Consider the following 18,624-nt stretch of genomic DNA (forward strand, 5'->3'; position numbering starts at 1 on the left):
TTGCTGTGGTAAACATTGCAGAGATGTAGCTTGTCAAACAGATGAACCCCTTGTGTAATTTCATTGGTTTCCCTGGAGCTTTTCCCAGGCTGTTTCAAGAGAATCTTGAAGTGGTACAAAAATTCTTTCTCTGGTTGAAGGTCTTCTTGATCAGTATACATGGAAATGATGACTGTAACTTGGCCTTTAAGCCTTTGGCTGTTTGAAGAGCTGAGTTCCTTGCTAAGCTTCCTTATGTGAGTCACTGGTATTAAGTCTAACAGCAATAAAGACACCTTTATGTGTCACAGTATGTGTCTCACAACACTCAGCTTCATAAACAGATGTAGAATCAACTCTTCATCTTCTTCGGAGGGTGGTAAAAATGCTGACCTCACAAATTGAAACACCTTTTTTTAGAGCAGACTGTGCTTGAATGTCAAAAAATATTGGTTTTTTTAAAATAAAACAGTTTTATAATTAAAAGGTTCAAGTTTATTCTATGAACTTCTTTTTTTCATGAAGGGAACAAAGCATTTTTCCCGTTTTGCCTTTCCATATATGAATTTTTTACATGTTTTATTTTAAAGCTTAAGAATATCCAGCTTCAATATAACATATAGAATCACAGAATTGTTAAGAATGGAAAAGACCTCTAAAATCACCCAGTCCAGCTTTTAACTTAACACTGTCACCTTCACCACTGAACCATGTCCCTAAATGCCACAACTAGATGGTTTCTCATTGCTTCTATGGAAAGTGATTCTACTACTGCCCTGGCCAGCCTGTTCCAGTGCTTGACAGCCCTTTCAGTGAGGAAATTGTTTCTAATAGCCAATCTAAACCTCCCCTGGCACAACTTGAGACCATTTCCTTTTGTTCTGTCACAGAACAACATACTTGGCTCTCCTAGACTTCTCACCTCCACCTCTCAACTCAGAGATGTTATATCTATCAGACATAAACAGCTGGTATTCTTTTTTTAATTTTTGAGATTGCCATTTCAGAACAGTTTTTATCAAATCATATTTACATGTAGCAGTAAGGAAGAATAGCTTTTCCAAGGTGGGAGAACTTCCTTGTTGGTTTCTCAAGAGAAAACTTGAATAAACAGGCTGATGTGTTTTCTTTTCCTTCTTAGCTTCCAAGACTGAAGATGATTTGGTACAGTTAGTTTCATAGATTTATGCCCACTATTTATCATATAGAAGACAGGGAAAAAGTGGATCAAGAATCACATGGATTTCTAGAGATACAATTGATATTCATATCCTGCATCAAAGCACATCAAAGCACATTTTAATTCTGATACATACACATGGATGTTAAAGTCACATTTATTTCTGGGGGATAATTTTTTTAAAGAAAATAATATTTTTATTGGATTTGTAGTTTTGTAGTTGGCTCTGTTTCTACTCAAATATTTACTGAGATGTAACGAAAGTTTTAATTGTGCCTTTAAAAAGTATCACAGGTGATCTCCGAACAAGGGGATTAACTGGACAAAAAGCTGAGAAACACTTTTCATTTCAGACCTCTGCCCTCCTCAGGCACTGTCTGTGTGAATCTCCTTAGAGAAGTATTGAAATTCAGCAGGTATCTGTCATTAGTTTCACAGTCTCCTGCAGACACGCTCAGTGTTCTCTTTTCTTCTTTTGTAATCAATTAGGATGCTGTTAAATGACAGGAAATACAAGAAGTATGGTTAATACTGATAATGAAATAAACTGCCTGTCAACTCTGAAAGCAACATATAAATAATTTTGACTACTTCAGGAAAAAAAAGGCCCACAGAAATCTCAGACCACTCAATATAAATGTATTTTGTACATATGAAATGTAAGTGCATTGAAAGGCCTGTTTGGGGTTTTAGGTTTTAGCTGGGGCTGACTAGCAGCTTGAAATGTGCAACATTTCTCAAGATGACCAGGATCATATCATAATAAATTTAATTTCATTGTAGAACCAAATTTCAGGAGCTTATGGAAGCTTCCCACTAATATTCTGCCACTAAATTGAATGGAAACTTTGCTTTTATTCCCTCATATACAATGAAATAGTTAATTTCACTCTGGTTACTGTCAAATCATTCCTATCAAGAAGTATAGTCCGACAGGTAAAGTCCCAAGAGATAAATATTTGGGGGAATATTTGGAATGAATGGGATTTCACCAAGACTAAAGTATTAAAAAAAAGAGTATGAAGAAAGATTCACATGCAATTGTGACATACTCTTTTACCATGTACTATTTAAAATAAAACTAATTAAATGCAACAGCTGGTTCATTATAGACAGAGAATAAGACAGCTGATAAAAAGTGTGAACAAAAGTTCTTGGATCATTTTTTGCTCCTATTGACTGGTTAAATCCACTTATGTTGAGGATGGTCATGTTTGCCCTGGTGGGATGTCCTGGGAAAGAGTGAACCTTTTCTTTCTGCTCTTATAGGCAACCCCTGTGCTGACTCAGAAAGCTATGCCATGTCAGAGACAGCTCAGCTCTGTGCAATCCAATATTTAGCCAAAGGCCCACCCGGGCATCAGTCCCTCCATCAACCTCCCCACCCAACAGTGCCAGAGCTCTTTCTAGGGCAGAGGTTTTTGGGTATTCATTTTACAGAGATTAGTGTATGTTGCTCCATAGAGTAGGGTATCACAATGATCTCTTAATTTTATTTCACTGCCAGTCCTACTCTGTGATACTGCTAAGTCCCCAAGTACTCCTTGCTTATGTTTGAGAGCTTTGATGATTCAGGCTTTTGAAGGGCTCTTTGCCATGAGTGTGTTGAGTTTGGGATGGGAACATGGGACCTTGTCCATCTCTGATTGCAGCACAGTGAGGGGGCTTTAGCCTTTCTGAGAAAAAAGGATCACATACAGAGTAAAAGACTGATAATTTAAAAAGTGGCCACATATGAACTCTAAGTTAGACCATATCTAAGATAATCAAGTAATCATTAAATTTTTTAGAGGAACTTTATCTGTCATTTTATCTGTATTATATTTACTTGCATTTGAATCATTCCTATCCTCCACTAAAAGTGCCTGCTTTTTCAGTGAAATCAGATTTCCTCATCTTATAGCTCTATATATGAAGATGAAGTTATCAATTAAAGCAGATGATAGGCTAGGAAAAAGTGGTCCCACCAGAGCAAGTATTTCTTCATCTGAAAACCTCCATATCTTCCACAATGTTGTTTCTTATAAGGAGGTCAGGACCAGTGTGCTCAGTCTAAACACATTTTGATGAGTCATTGTTTTCTCTGAGGAGCTGGCCTTGCCCAGTTCTCCTCTGACTCACTGTAGCTGTAAATGATGGGGCATGTATTTTTCAAAGGGCACATACTGAAACCTTCTTCAGAACAAGTTCATCTGCTTTTACCACTAATTTCTCTATAAAGTACATTTTGTTCTCTTGTAAACTCTGATTCCTGGGATTGGCAAGTTCTTAAAGGCTGGACTGAAGTCACAGAAATGTTAGGAGTGTGCAAGTAGTCCTTAAATAACACTTATTTATATAATTATTTTATGTATATAAAAGTAGATTTTACTGACTCAATTAAAACTATAAACTTGGATATAGAGGAAAATCACATTTTTACCTATGATTAAGCCAGAGGTGTCCACTGTTAATGGTATTGCAACATCAGGATCTAATGAAAACTCTTTAATTTGAAGGATTGATCTTTTTTCAAACTTTTCCCAATTCTAATCATATCATCGTGTGAAATTGGGATAAACTTTTGCTGTCTTGATGCAGGCAGAACATATTTTAATATCTGAGATGCTTTCTGTGTGACAAGATGACACTTGTTTGTCCCTGGAAAATGAGTGCCTCATTTTTCTCATAGGGGAAAATCTAGTAGATAAAAGCACTGAATTATATACATAATGTCAGGTCACATGGATCACTATGTGCCTTCTATGTTTTGCTATGGATATTCAACTAGCAAAGGAATAAAACAAACCAGGGTCTTCTTTTTTCTGTGCTTCTAGTTTAGGAACTCCTAACTGCTCAGAATTTTTTTCCTTTGGGGTGGCATACCCTACCCTTGATGTGAATTCATGAGTGATTTCTAATGAACAAATTCAACAAAAAAAAACCCTAAAGCAATAGCTGTTGTTTTAATCTTAAGAGAAAATGCTACAAGCCTTGGAAGCAAAGGAACGGTATGTTTGTTACCTTTCATAGATAAAGCCTTGCTGGGGGTATTTTCAGACATGACATTTTGCAGGCAAAGTTTGACTTGCAAATGGAGCATTAGGATCCAGACTTCATTGCTTGCACCTAACTCCAGTTCATAAAAGAATTGCAATATCATGTTAGTAGTATGTTGTAACTGGCTTTCCATGACACTTTTCCTGGGCAGATAATCTTTCTCCTGCTTTATGGATGATGTCTCCAAAAGTGAAGGATTTTAGTCTGTTCACCAGACCAGTTACAAAGCTCAGTTTTTTTAAATTCTAATTCAGTGCTCTGTATTCCACTCTGCTAGAGCTATGGCATTCAAACTGGGTGCTTGTGTGTTCAGGTTGCATTGGACAAGTCTGAATTGATCATGACGTAGAAATTTACACTTTATCAGCTGTTAAAGCGTTGCCTTCCTTCCTGAACAAGGTTAGCATGTATCTGTAATTACAGCCACTGAATCTGAAGCATGAAGCACTGTATGCTATAGAGCTTGAGCACATAGGCAAACCAGACATTTCTACAGGGCACAGAAAAGGAAAACAGCTTGCTTTCTTAGGTTTTGCATGGCCACCCACCTTAAACCACACAGAGAAGCTGCTAAAGTTAGTTGATAAAGTTTGCAGCAAAGAATTGCTAATCATTGCTTGCCCTCAGCAGAATGACGCATACTGTTGCAAAACAAAATTCAGACTGTGCCTAATACCACAAAGGAAGCAGCTGTTTTCATTTGAAGCAATTTCCATCATGATATATGAGTAAAAGATAGAACATTAATAAAGAAAAAACAAGATGATCATCAAGAGGTTCTACATGCTACAGCTGAGAATCTTCTTTACATAGCTTCTGCACTGACTGCTACATTTCCCTTTGAAAATGTGTGTATCTCTTCAGAAATATATCAGATGTTGATCTGGGATTTCTAGGAATGTAAGTCTGAATATGTTCTTCCAAAATATGATTTAAAGCTTCACTATATGTCCCTTAAAATTATTGCTGCAGTACAAACAATGAAGCTATCAACAAATGAGTATTTTCCACAGAAAAATTAATTATGAGTCAAAGAAAACTCAATACAACATGTTGTGAAATAATACTTGACTCAGACTAGCAGCACTTAACATAGTATTTTGTGTAACCATTTTATTCTGTCAATCACATCCCATAAGAAAGGTCAGTTTTATTATAAATTTATAGCTTAGCTCAAAAAAACCACGTATTAAATCTATATCTATCTACAAAGATTATTATTATTATTATTATTATTATTATTATTATTATTATTATTATTATTATTATTATTATTATTATTATTATTATTATTCACTATGTGTATATACTTTCTCTTATTTGTGATTCTCAAAGAATTATATAACAGTAGGTATTTTTATTAGAGCTGATTGGCAAAACATCAGGGATAATACTGACTTTGGAAGTCTTTAAAAGGCTAGTTTTGTCTGTGTCAATTTTGCAAAAAGGGTTTTGACACACGTAGAATAAAAATTTTTATTGGATTTTTGGATTTTTGTTTGGAATCATATATTTATTTCAATTTCTTTCTTTTATTAAAAAAAAACACCAAGAGCAAAAATGATGGAGCAGAAATATGGAGGTTATTCTCTTTAAATAAAATTGTCTTCTGTAGAATTTTGAAAATTTGAGATTTTGAAATTGAAAAGAAGGGCTTCTTCCCAACTTGAAATATCACCATGTTTTGTTAGGCAAAGTTCTGTTTTCCATCCAGGTCTAGTCTTCATTAGACACTTGCAATTGCTGTCTTCCTCCAATAGCTGCCAATCATGGAAACCTTTGAAAGGATCTGCCCAGCATGACAACTCATGCTGGTAAAGCAGGAAACCCATTTGACTCCAAAGCCACTTTCCTGTGTGACAGATTTGGCTATGGAGGTCAGGTCAGCTTAGCCCACGTTCTCTTCTAGTGCACACACCTCTTATTTCTCAAAAGCTGAAATCACAGACCTGGAGGGTGGCTGCCCACCCACCAACCTGTCAGTGTCTGTCACAAATCAACAACATGAAATTATCTCTTTCTCAAAAGGTAACCAGCAGGTATTAACACCTACAAATTACTAGGCAAAGCTACAGACTGTTTTTTAATAAATACCAAGCAGGCATCAAACTGGTCTGAGGTTGTTGAGCTAATTTTTTGAGGTAAGTGTAACATATATTGTACTGTATAAATGACATATACACTGTCATAGTGTTTTCTTCTGTACTGGGTATAGAGTGTATATGTAATGAATGTGCTTATTCTGTACAAAAGTATATGCATCCCAGATTCACACAAAGTGATGCATCCCAAAATCAATTAAATCAGGCAAGAACACCAGGAGTTCTGTGTGTATGAACAGCGAGCTCCTGGACAAATTCAAACACAAAAATAAACTCTACAGAGCAGGGAAGCAAGAACAGGCAGCCTAGGGGGAACACAGGGAGATTGTCTGAGCAGCCAGGGATAAGGTTAGGAAAAATGATACTCTGAGTAGGGTCCCTCAGGGGTCAGTATTGGGACTGGCACTGTTTAACATCCTTGGTGACATGGTCTGTGAGATTGAGCACACCCTCAGCAAGTTTGCTGATGCCACCAAGCTGTGTGCTGCAGTTGACTTGCTGGAGGAAAGGGATGCTATCCAGAGGAATTTTGGACAGGCTTAAGAAATGGATCCATGCAAACCTCAGGAAATTCAACAAGGCCAAATGCGATGTCCTGTACTTGGGGTGGGGCAATCCCAAGCACAAGTACAGGCTGGATGGAGAATGGATTTAGAGCAGCCCTGAGGAGACCTGGGGGTGTTGGTAGATGAGAGGCTGGATATAAGCCAGCAGATGTGCACTTACAGCCCAAAAATCCGATTGTATCCTGGGCTGCATCCAAAGCAGTGCAGCCAGCAGGGTGAGGGAGGGGATTCTGCCCCTCTGCTCTACTCTCTTGAGACTGCACCTGGAGTGTTAAGTCCAGAGGTCCCCAGCATAAGAAGAGTGTGAACCCTTTGGAGTAAGTCCAGAAAAAGTCCATGAAGATAATTAGAGAGCTGGAGTACCTCTCCTGTGAAGACAGGCTGAGAGACCCACAGTCGTTCAGCCTGGAGAAGAGAGGCAGACTTGCAGTATCTAAAGGGGACTTACAGTAGAGCTGGAGAGGGTATATAGTGATTAGATGAGGGAAAATGTCTTTAAACTGACAGAGGGTAGGTTTAATGTTAGGAAGAAATTCATTACTGTAAGAGAGGTGAGGCACTTCTCTCTGAACAGGTTGTCCAAAGAAATTGTGTCTGTCCCATCCCTGGCAATGTTAAAGGCCAGGCTGGATGGGGCTTTGAGCAACCTGGTCTACTGAAAGGTGTCCCTGGTTATGGCAGGTAGATTAGAGCTAGAGGATCTTTAAGGACCCTTTCAATGAAAACCATTCTGTGAGTCCATGATTCTATGAAAAGTATTTTGTGTTGATAAGCAGTCAAAGAAAGAATGTCAGCACCTCTGAACTGCATGCAGCAGACTGGGGGTCAGTTCTCCCTTCTGCCACATGCATTCCATGTCTCCCTGGGTACATGTAAAATGTAATCCTATCCCTACGTATGCCAGTAATGAAACATTGCTGCCATTTACCAGTGTAAGATCATAATCTTGTGCCTCAACTGCACAATGTGAAATGGGTGTTCTGAGTTTTCCTTTTCCCTGCCAATTTTCTTGTCTTGTCTGTTTAGCCGTTAAGTTAATTGCTTTCTGAAACAAAGATGATGTTTTATTATGTGCATGTTTGTACTGCACAGCAGGGACATGCATCTGAGTTGGAGTTGAAGAAATAAATAGCATAATATAAATAAAATCCAGCATCAGCTGATGTATCAAAGGCAGATAAATAAAATTAACAAAAGACAAACATGTAAGCTTGGAGGTAGTGCCTTAAATCAGCCTTTTGCTTTAGATTTGGGATTTTTTTTGTGATACAGAACTATTTCTTTAGTACCTTTTGAAGCAGCCAATGAGTTTTCAGCTTTGTTTCTGTTCTGTTCAGAGATTAATGAGGGATTCCACCCTTGCATGAATTTTTTTACTTTGTTGAGTTAAACTTTTGCTTGCCTGATCAGTTCAACTGACCAAACTAAATTAGGTACTCTGAGAATACACTCATGGCAAAGCATCTTTATATGGTTTCTCTCATAAAAGTTTAATGCAGTGTATAATTAGAAAAGGTTGAGTGCTTCCATTAATTCAGCAGTGTTTTCCCACTCATTTATTCTGATAAGCCAAGTATTTTGCTGACAGGATGAATATAGGCTCAATTAAAGGTGTATGCAAATACATTTATCATTTTACCCCAGAAACAACATCCCACAGGAAGGGAAACAAAGCAGGAGTTTTCATGAGGTTCAGCTGACATTTGCTGTCCTCTCAGAGCTTTAGGGATGATGGAGCACTCTGTGGGAATGTTAAAGTCTGGGAATCCCAGTTACATGGTTAATGGAGTTGAGTGATGTGCAGATCAGTAAAATGTCCCTGAAGAATTGGTGCCTCTCTGTTTCTACTGCAGATCTCTTCCGCTAAGAGCACAGCCTGGGCAGAAGCCATCATGTTGCCATAGTTGTGTAGTAGCAGCAGTAGGACAACATTTGTAAGACTTAATCCTACTTGAAACGTCATTAATTCCTAATGGGGGCTGTGGAGAATAATATTGTAGAAATCCTCTCCTGCTTGAAATCCCATGCAGTCTAATCCCTCAGGGTACTTACAATAGCAGTGATGGAAAACTATGCATGGATCTGGTTTTTTGTGTTCTACTTTGCTCTCTGTTTATTTCTTTTTATTGAAAAGTTGGCTAAAATTAGGCTTTCACAGGAATTTTCAAAAAGATTTACCCTTAGGATTATGACTTCAGGATCCTGAATATTATGTATATTTCTCCTGCACTTTGTGATTATAAATATTTGAGAGTAAATTCTTACTGCAATAATTTTAATAGTTTCCAAACAGCACTGTTATGTTCAGAAAAAAGATAATGTGGAGCAAATCAGTTGGTAGATGTGTTGATCTTACAACACTCCCACCTCCCTTTTCATTGCCAGTTTCAATGCAAAATTTAACTAGAATGCATACATTTACATATTTTAGTACACAAAAATACAAGGTGTCTTTAACACAGACACCTTTGATCATCTCAGGGAGATGATTTCATAGTCTCTGTTGGGCGGCCTCATAATGTGTGTGTGAATTCTTGACTCTTCTGAACACAGGAGAACAGAAGCATTTTACCTCTCCTTAAAATGCTTCAGAGTCCTTGGCAAAATAACACTTCAGTGATTCCTGAGATGGTAAATTTGCTGCTGCAGCAGTTCCTGGTAAGGTCAGCACAGCAGTGTGTTGCAGGTAATGGAACGCAGCTCTTAGAGTGAGTGTGTCTCCTCCTCCCTTAGAATTATTCCCCTCTTCTGTGCTTGTACATGGGGGTGGGGGTGTGTGCGTGCACTTGCACTTGCATGAGGAGCTTTTCCTCCTGAGTTTCAGTTAGCTCATCACCAGACTATGAATGTGTGGAAGTTAAAAGGCTTCATATCTTTAATAAAAATTCCTAATGAGCAGACACTACACATATGGTCAAATTGTTTCTGTGTTCCTTAGTGCTTTCAAAGATGCCTGTCCTGCTCTCTCCCCTATGCTACTCTGTGGACATATAGAGGGACAAAAGATATGAAATTGAAGTTATTTTTCTTTAAAAATCTTTCCCATTTTTGCCAGAAACAATAACTATATTGTAATATCGCTGCAACAATATAATCCTGTTCCTTAAACATGCACCCAGATTTTCTGAAGGGCCAGGGAAAGAAGAAGCAAGGTAAAATAGTCAAAAATTGTCTTCCTAAGAAAAAAGTTATCAACATTTTCCTAGAAGAATGAGGACATTAATCCACAGCCAGATGTCCCACCAGCTAGCTGTTTCTGTGGATCAGGTTTGTGAGCTTATTCCAGTGCTTTCCGTTTGTTGCAGAGCATCCAGCATATAGGCTATAATAATCTCTGCCATGATGCCACTGATATTCTTCAGGGACCTCAGGAATGGATTTGGCTCCTTTGCTTGTTGGCCTTTTGTACTCTGTGAAAAAGATTTTCCATTGTCCGTTTACGAAAACAGTTGTGTGTTTCCGTAGACAGCTGTACTGAGTCCAAAGGAGTGGCAACAGATGCCTCATCATCCACTCCAATTAAAGAATTTTTAGAGGGAAGGAAATCCTGCCATGGTGCCTGAGTCACCAAGCTAACATAAGAGACCAGAACATTTTTCCCATTGCATACTGAATTAATATATCCTGATATAATTAAAATTTTATCACTTTTTCTCTTATTAGGAATGTGGAAATTTTTTTCTGGGTTCCTATTTGCATGGTAATGGGTGTCTTTTACTGAAATTTTGGGCAGAACTTGGAGATACAAGTACTCTTGTGCTTTTTCAACAATTTAGCTGAAGCAAATTTTGAGCCACAGGTTCCACTGGTTTGTTTCTTTTTTGATTTTTTTTGCTTCACCATGGTCTTCACCATGGGCTGGAGAGAAATCTCAGCTCAGGCACCTGGAGTACCTCCTCCCCCCACTTCTTCACTGACCCTGGTGTTTGCAGAGTTGTTCTTCTCACATATTCTCACTCTATACTTCTCTGGCTGGAAAATAACAGCTGCTCCACAACCTTTGTTTTGATTTCTTCTTAAATATGTTATCAGAGAGACATTATCACCATTTCTGATTGGCCCAGTTTTGGCCAGCTGCATGTCCATCTTTGTAACCACCAGGGATTGGCTCTTCCAGATTCAATGAAAGATTCCAGCAGCTTCTTACAGACTCCACAATCATGCCCCTGCACCCCCCGCACCCCTGACGCTACCAAAAAGTAGGCCACTCTAACCCAATTAAAAAAAAATTGGAAAGGAACACAAAGTAAAAAACCCCTAAATTCCTAAAGCTCTATTTACCATGATTGTGAAGAAAAACTTAAAAATATGCCCCATGCTTGGTTATACAAAGTTATTCAAGAATGGCTACTTCTGAGTGACTCCATATGTGGGTATCCTTGTTGCATAATTAGCGTGACTCTCATTTTTGGCTTAACTCCTTTTCAAAGTGCATTAAGTTGAGCAAGAGCATATCCGTTTGGTAAAGGAACTGAAATGTAAAATCAGCCTCCTGAAAAATGCCTTCCCGTCTTAGTCTAGTAAGTTTACAGGGTGCTTTGAACACAGAAGAAGGGAAAGATCATACCAAGCCCACTGTGAGTCCAAACTGGTGACATTATTATAATGGTTGCTCTATTGAGCTAGTAATGAACTACATAGTTATTTTTTATGATAAAAACCTACAAATATGCAACATGGACCATAAAGTTCAGTTGAAAAATGCTTTAAACTGAAACATCTAGTGAGTCAACAGGGAGAAAGGAAGAATTTTACCCCTCGCTGATAGAAGGGACTATATAGTGGGTTGACCCTACCTGGATACCAGGTGCCCACCAAAATGGCTCTGTCACTCCCTTCCTCAGCTGGATGAGGAGGAGAAAATATGATGAAAGTCTCTGGGTCAAGATAAGAAAAGGGAGAAATCTCAGCGATTACCATCTGGATCAAAGCAGACCCAGACTGGGGAAATGAATTTACTTTATTGGCAATCAAATCATAGTAGAGTAATGAGAAGTAAACCCAAATCTCCAAAAACCTTGCTGCCACTCATCCTTGCATCCCAGGCTCAGCTTCACTTACAATTTTTTCTACCTCTACCCTACTAGCAGTGCAGATGGATGGGGAACAGGGATTGTGGTCAGTTCATCACACATTGACTCTGCTACTCCTGCCAGGGGCCAACAGCATCTCCACAGCATCACAGCCTCCTTCAGGCATCCACCTGCTCCAGCATGGGGTCCTCCATGGGCTACAGGGGTGAAGCTGCCTCACCATGGGCTGCACCACGGGCTGCAAGAGAATCTCTGCTCTGGATCTGGAGCACCTCCTCCCCCTCCTTTCCCACTGACCTCGGTGTCTGCAGGGCTGTTGCTCTCACATATTCTCTGTCCCCTCTCTGGCTAAAATTGCACAGCAACTTTTAAAATTGTTGTCCCAGAGGCACTATCACCATCACTGATGGGCTCTACCTTGGCCAGCAGTGCGCCCATCTTGGAATTGGCCAGCCTTGGCTCTATTGGGCAGAGGAGACATTTCTAGCAGTTTCTTACAGAAAGCCTCCCCTGCAGTCCCCCTGCTTTCAAATTCTCACCATATAACCCAACACATGCTGTTAGGTATAGGCAGTCAAGCATAGGACATGATACCTGGTCTAGCAAACAGATGTTTTTCCACTCCAAGGGATTCAAACATTGCTTATTTTAAGAAGGAGGAAATGGTAAACAGATATCCAGGATAAGGAGGAAAAAATATGACTTATGACAACTGTCTGGATTTTATATGGGAGGTGGCTTATAGAGGGTATCATTCTCCAGCCTGATAAGACACTTTTTAATGATTTTTAATGTCTGTGTCTCTAAACAAGGGAACCATTTGCAAGAAAAATCTGCAAACTGTTCAACTGTACAATGAAAAAAGAGGTGTAGGTAGAAAGATGCTTGTATGTGCATCTTTAACTTTGTGCTGAGAGTGATTCTGAAGTAGCTGTGTAACACATTCCACACCCAAAATGGTGGTGCCTCTAAAGCCATCACACCTATAGGCCAGGGCATCAGAGATGTTGGAGCAAGTGCCTGTATGTTTTGCAGTGTATGCAATGGGCAGCAGGTAGAGAACATGGATTACTGGTGTGTAGAGAAAAATAAGGGTTTTCCTGGTGATGGGTTAGAGCTGATAGTAGTACTCACTGAAAATCAGAAAAATACCAGAGAGCACTTTTGGACCTTGGCTGGCCCAAGAGGAGCTCACTACAGTCAGCAACTCCTGTCAGCTGGCACGAACTGCAATTTCAGCACCTCTGGTTTGCCAGAGCTGTAAAAAATGTAAGTATCACAAGACCCAAAAAACAGACTCCACACCCCAGTATGCAGGCCTCACAAAAGTGATTGCAGGGAAACAATTAACCCCCAACACACACAGCAGAGGTATGTAAAGTACAGGGAGACATTCAATCAACCCCAGTGACTTTAACAAGCCTTTGGAGACTCTGTAGTGGTTTTCATGGGTTGAAGCAATTTTCTGCTGAAGTGTTAAAAATAATCAGAGGAACTTTTGAGGAAATAACACAGCGAAAAAAATCTGAAAAACACTGTCTCTTGTTTTGTGGGACTCTGTACTTCCTCTTAATGCATGAAACAGAGAAGGAGTAAACATTGCTTAGAAGTGAGGAGTTTCAAACAGAAGGAGGTTTTATTTTTGTATCAGTTTGTTCCTCTTTAGCATATTTGAATTGTTTACCTTTTGCTACTTTCTTTCTGTTGCCTGGAAACATTTAGTAAGTTGTTAGCACCAGAGCATTTGCTGACTTAAAATTCAACTCGAATGAGCTCTAACACAAAAGCTTATCACCTGTGTTTTCAAAATACCCCAGCAATATCAAATTAAAGGGCTTTGAGCAACTAGAAATTAATTTTATCAGGATAATAGCATTGAATGTACTTTTACAGTAATATCAACTTCTTGTTCTTCACCTTGTATGCGTTGCTGAACCAAAATTTCTCACCAAAATCATTATCCCTTTCTCTGAGAACCAGACTGATGATGTTGCATGCGTTACAAGTCACTAATGCAATACAGTTATTTTTTTAATAGTTCTTTCAGCTTTCAAATTTCCTTCCTGATTTTAATCTCAGAAAGCTGAGAATGTGATAACAGCACTTTGACTCTGCAAGGTTGTGAACATCTCCCTGGGTTATGCTGTTGACTCCCATTAGGGTTTATGAAAGTGTTTGGCCAGCACTGGTATTTCTGCTATACTTATAGTATAAGAGGTATAGCAGACCATGGCACACCTTCACACTGAAATCATCCATGTGAACTTGCACCATGTCGGGCACATCTGCAAAGAGTTCACATCTGGCATTCTGGAGTAAATATCACAGCAACACTTATAAATGCCTGGTTCAACATGTGGGAATCTCCAAGAAGTATTCCTAAGCCAAAAACATGATAATTGAAGTGACTTGAGTACATGAAATTATTTCCAGGAGAATTCATGTTACTGATCAGTCTCAGTTAATACCTAATTGTAAATGTTTATTTTCCTTATGGGACTGTTTGAAACACATTGATATCTCACCTCGAAATATACACCACTGCTCGTAGGTGAAAGAGTATTAAAAGGTTCACAATATCACAGAATGCATACTATTTAGTTTTAAGTCATTTTGGTTTAGAATATTTAGTGCTTAATGTCCCAACTGTAACTCATAAACCTTCACTACTTCTTCTCTAATGGTATTTCCCTAGCTAAATGAGCTACCAGAATGAGCTTCCTAAAGTTCAAGTTGAACAAGCAGGATATCCAACTGGTGTTCTGATACATGTTAATTGATGAAAAGTGGTGCTGAGAACTGTCTGACATCTCATTTTAAATACAGTTGCATGTGTATTTCATATCTCAGTTCTTCTGAGACCCTACTCCTCTCCATTCTGAGCATGATCATACACATAGACTGTGCCTGGTTTTGAATTTACAGGAAAATCTTGGAAAACACAGAAAAGCCACATGCAATAATGGGGAACAAAAGGCAACAGCAGGAAAAAGGCTGATGGGAATATTGGGAAAGAGCCTGCATCCTGCACAATGGCACTATTCATATATATAAATCATGTGCTCATGTGTTCTTCTGGATCTGGGCCTAACTGCACAACTGGATTTCTTTCAAGCCACAAGTAAGTGCAAGAAAAAGCAGAATACAAGCATAGATTTTTTGGTGGAGGGTGTAGTTCAGGCCCACAAAGAGAAAGTAATGGACTGTAAAGGAAAGCTGCAAAAGACCTGGAAAAGGGAAGAGAGCGGAATGCCACTTTGCACAGTAGTAATTTAGTATTTAAAACTGAATATGCTTATTTGACATTTAGTAAGTTGTTTGAAAGTTTGAAGGTTCTTTTTCCACTTTCTGTTAATCTTTGGATGTATTTTAAGAGAAGGAAACTGGATGTGGATTAAAGTCCTTCTGAGATAAAAAGCAAGGCTATACTTTGGTCTCTCAGAAGGGTGCCTGCTGTTTCAGTGCAGAGTAAGGTTTTGAAAGCTTTTGTAAGAGTGCATTATGAAACCCTGAATTGGTATTAGATGGTGACTGTGTGAAAGATATCAAGGTTGTGTGTTGTGGTAACAGATTACTGAATATCCTGAGTGCTGTGCAATGCAGAGCTAAAGCGCTCGTGGGTCACAACAGATCCCCTTCAGATCTGAACAGCATTAATATGCAGAAGGAAAAATACAGCCTGTTCATCTGCTGGATCAGAGATCCTGCTACCTTGCTTAATCTGTTCTTTTGTCAGACAGCCAGCTGGCAGTCTAAACTCTGAGCCATATATATTCTTATTTTTAGTGTTTGTGTGTTGCATAATAAAAGTATGAGAGGTGTGGAAATAAAGTTGCAGCTTGGTCAGCTTAATTTTGAAGCAGTGTATTTGAGTGGAAAATCAGTGGCTATTCTACAGCCTATGTATTTTCCTCTACATAGATATGCACAAAAATAGAAAAAGTTTCTATTAACTGATGATGATACATTAATGTCATCTAAAGATGTGGTGAAGCAGGAAGAGAATTGGATTAATGAGTAAAATACAGTATTTAAGCCCTAAGATCTAACAAATGTGACACAGTGCCTTATCTAATGAGTGTAAGTGGAATCTCTCATGAGATTGGAGAACACAGTACTTTGTACTGCATAATCATCCCATTCCCATCCGGACCAAACAGCCACAATCATGTCATTCATGACAAAAATCAGTGATCTTAGTTTGCCTGACATCTTCTGTTCACTGTTCCTAGGAACTGTTTTTTATCTTTTCTCTAGAGGATATTTAGAATTTAAGCTCTCTCTCTCTACTTGTTTATGTACAGTGCTGTTCATCTGCCAAATGACCATGGTGCCAAGTTCCAGCTTGGCATTTGTGGAACATTTTCCTTTCAGCCCCTTGAGAATACATGCTTTGGCCTCTCCAAAGCCAGCAAATTCTCAACACTTACCAAGTGGCATGGCCTAGGCTGGTGGATAGAAAAATTATCAACATCTGTCTCATATTTTTTTGTGTTTACAACATGACACAAACTACAGAGTTATTGATGATATCTTTCAAAAGAAAAAAAAAAAAGAGGGGAGACTTCTCTTTTTATCATTCTGTATTTCAATAAAATTTCTCTAATTGCATGGGTAGAGCAATAAAGTTTTGTACTAACTATTATATCCTATAGCAGACTGTTACAAGAAAAGGAATAAATGTGCATCAACAGGCCAGGCTTGTGAAAGACTGTATAATTTTGCTCCAGTAAAATTGTTTTTTTACAATCCATTATGTGGTAAGTCAATATAAAGTCAACAGACCTCATTTACAAAATGAGAATCCTATTGTAGTCATTTTCCAAACAAGAAACCTGATCAAAAGCGTTTGCTATAAATTCTGCTAACTGACAGTTTATTAAAACCTTTCATTGTGTTACCTGGAGGCAAGCTGAGGACAACCACCATCACTGAAAAAATATTGATTTTTCTAGGATATCCTGTCTTTGTTCTGCAAATAGCGAATAGACTCAGAATAGAGTTTATGTCACGGTGAGAAGAAAATGTTGTGATTAAGTCTGGAATCTGTGCTCTCTAACCTTTCACTACTCAATTTTTACAGGTTAAAATAAAAAATACAGAACACTGTTAAAACACAGCAGTAGGTCATGTGGTACTTTGTTTATTTGGCCAGCATTCTTCCATTATAGAATGAGAAGATGAATAAACAGACAGGGCTTAACCAGACAGAGGCTTTAAATCTATTAATTCATCTTTATGTGCCTAGCTTTTGCATATCCTCCTTTGGAACAGAGTAGTCAGTCTGTTAGGTCTCTGAGGACCAGCTTTTTACATGTGTGCTGGCAAATGAATCCCATGCCTTCTTGTAAATAAATAATAGGGAGAGACAAGGCAAGAACAGCCACAGCAAACATCTATTAGGATTAGACAACCTTGTAGCTGCTCAATAGGAAGTGAAATCTGGTTGGTCAGAGATAGAATAGGTCGGACAAGGAGCTGCCAAAGTGTGACATGGTTCTTTAGAGTAGAGAGGATAGGGACAGGGAGATGATTTTGCTGGAGGTGTTTCCCAGTAACAAGCATGGGATGGTCGTCTTCCATGTCTATCGGACTGTCCTAGGCTGCCTCCAGCTCACTCCCACCCACCTGTTCTTGTGTGCACCAGAGTTGTCCAAATGCACATTACAGTCCTTTTCCACTTGAATGCTGGCAGGCCTCTGGGAAAGCCTTTGTCTGGTACAATACAAAGGTGAGCTCATACCTGCCAGTACAGCTCTTTCCTCATGCATTCACAGGGTCTTCAGCAGTTGCCTCACTGATGAGCCCATGTTTAGTCCCTATTATAATGTAGTGCTACAGCAAATAAAGAAGGCTTAGGCACTTTGATCACAACATCAAGCCAGAAGGGAAGAATAGGGTTCTCAATCAAAGGTCACACTCCACCACCACAGCACAGTGTCTTTGGTGATGCTCCCAGTGTCCATCTCTAGTCAGGAAAAGGGCTTGAGTTTCAGAGGCGGCACAATCACCTGAACAGTGTGGGAATTGCATCTTGCAACACTGTCCATTGTCTTCTGGATTCTGCTAATTTACATGATTATGACAATATTTGCCTCCTCACAATATCATGGATTACCCTGAGAAGTGTCTGTAGCTACTGTCTGACAACTGACAGCTGACTATTGGGATGAGCTTCTGTGCTGCAGTGACCTCGTCTCTTGGGTGATATTTTTGCTCCTGCATCAATTTTACAAGGTCCTCAATAATTTCTTGCAGTTTTAGTTGGGTTTTATTTTTTCCACTGAAGAACATATGAAATTTAAGTCCTTCAGAGGCTTTCATTCCCTGCTTCTCTGCTGAGAAGAGATGGGTTTTTTTCTGAAGTCTCTTTTCTAGAATTGGTGTAGAGTAGGAACATAGTTCTCAGTGGTGGTGTATCATATAACATTTGGCTAATGCTCTGGGACTATTTCTGGTAACTTCTGTGTCAGGCTAGGTCTATTATATGTTCTAATAAAATAACTAGTAGTCTGATGCAGTCTACATGAATAAAAGAGATTTGGATCCTTTCACCTCATTTGGGGCACATATATTAAAGAGTGAGCTCTGTGCTTAAGAGAGATTACACAGGGATTATGAAATGTAGAAATTGTAGTTGCAAAAACCAGTTTTATTCAGCAGCAGATTACTGTCATTTTCCTGCATGCTTATGAAAATTGGAGTTTCTAGTTAAACTCAGACTC

The sequence above is a fragment of the Poecile atricapillus genome, chromosome 4 (genome assembly GCF_030490865.1).
Source record: "Poecile atricapillus isolate bPoeAtr1 chromosome 4, bPoeAtr1.hap1, whole genome shotgun sequence".
NCBI classification, from domain to species: Eukaryota; Metazoa; Chordata; class Aves; order Passeriformes; family Paridae; genus Poecile; species Poecile atricapillus.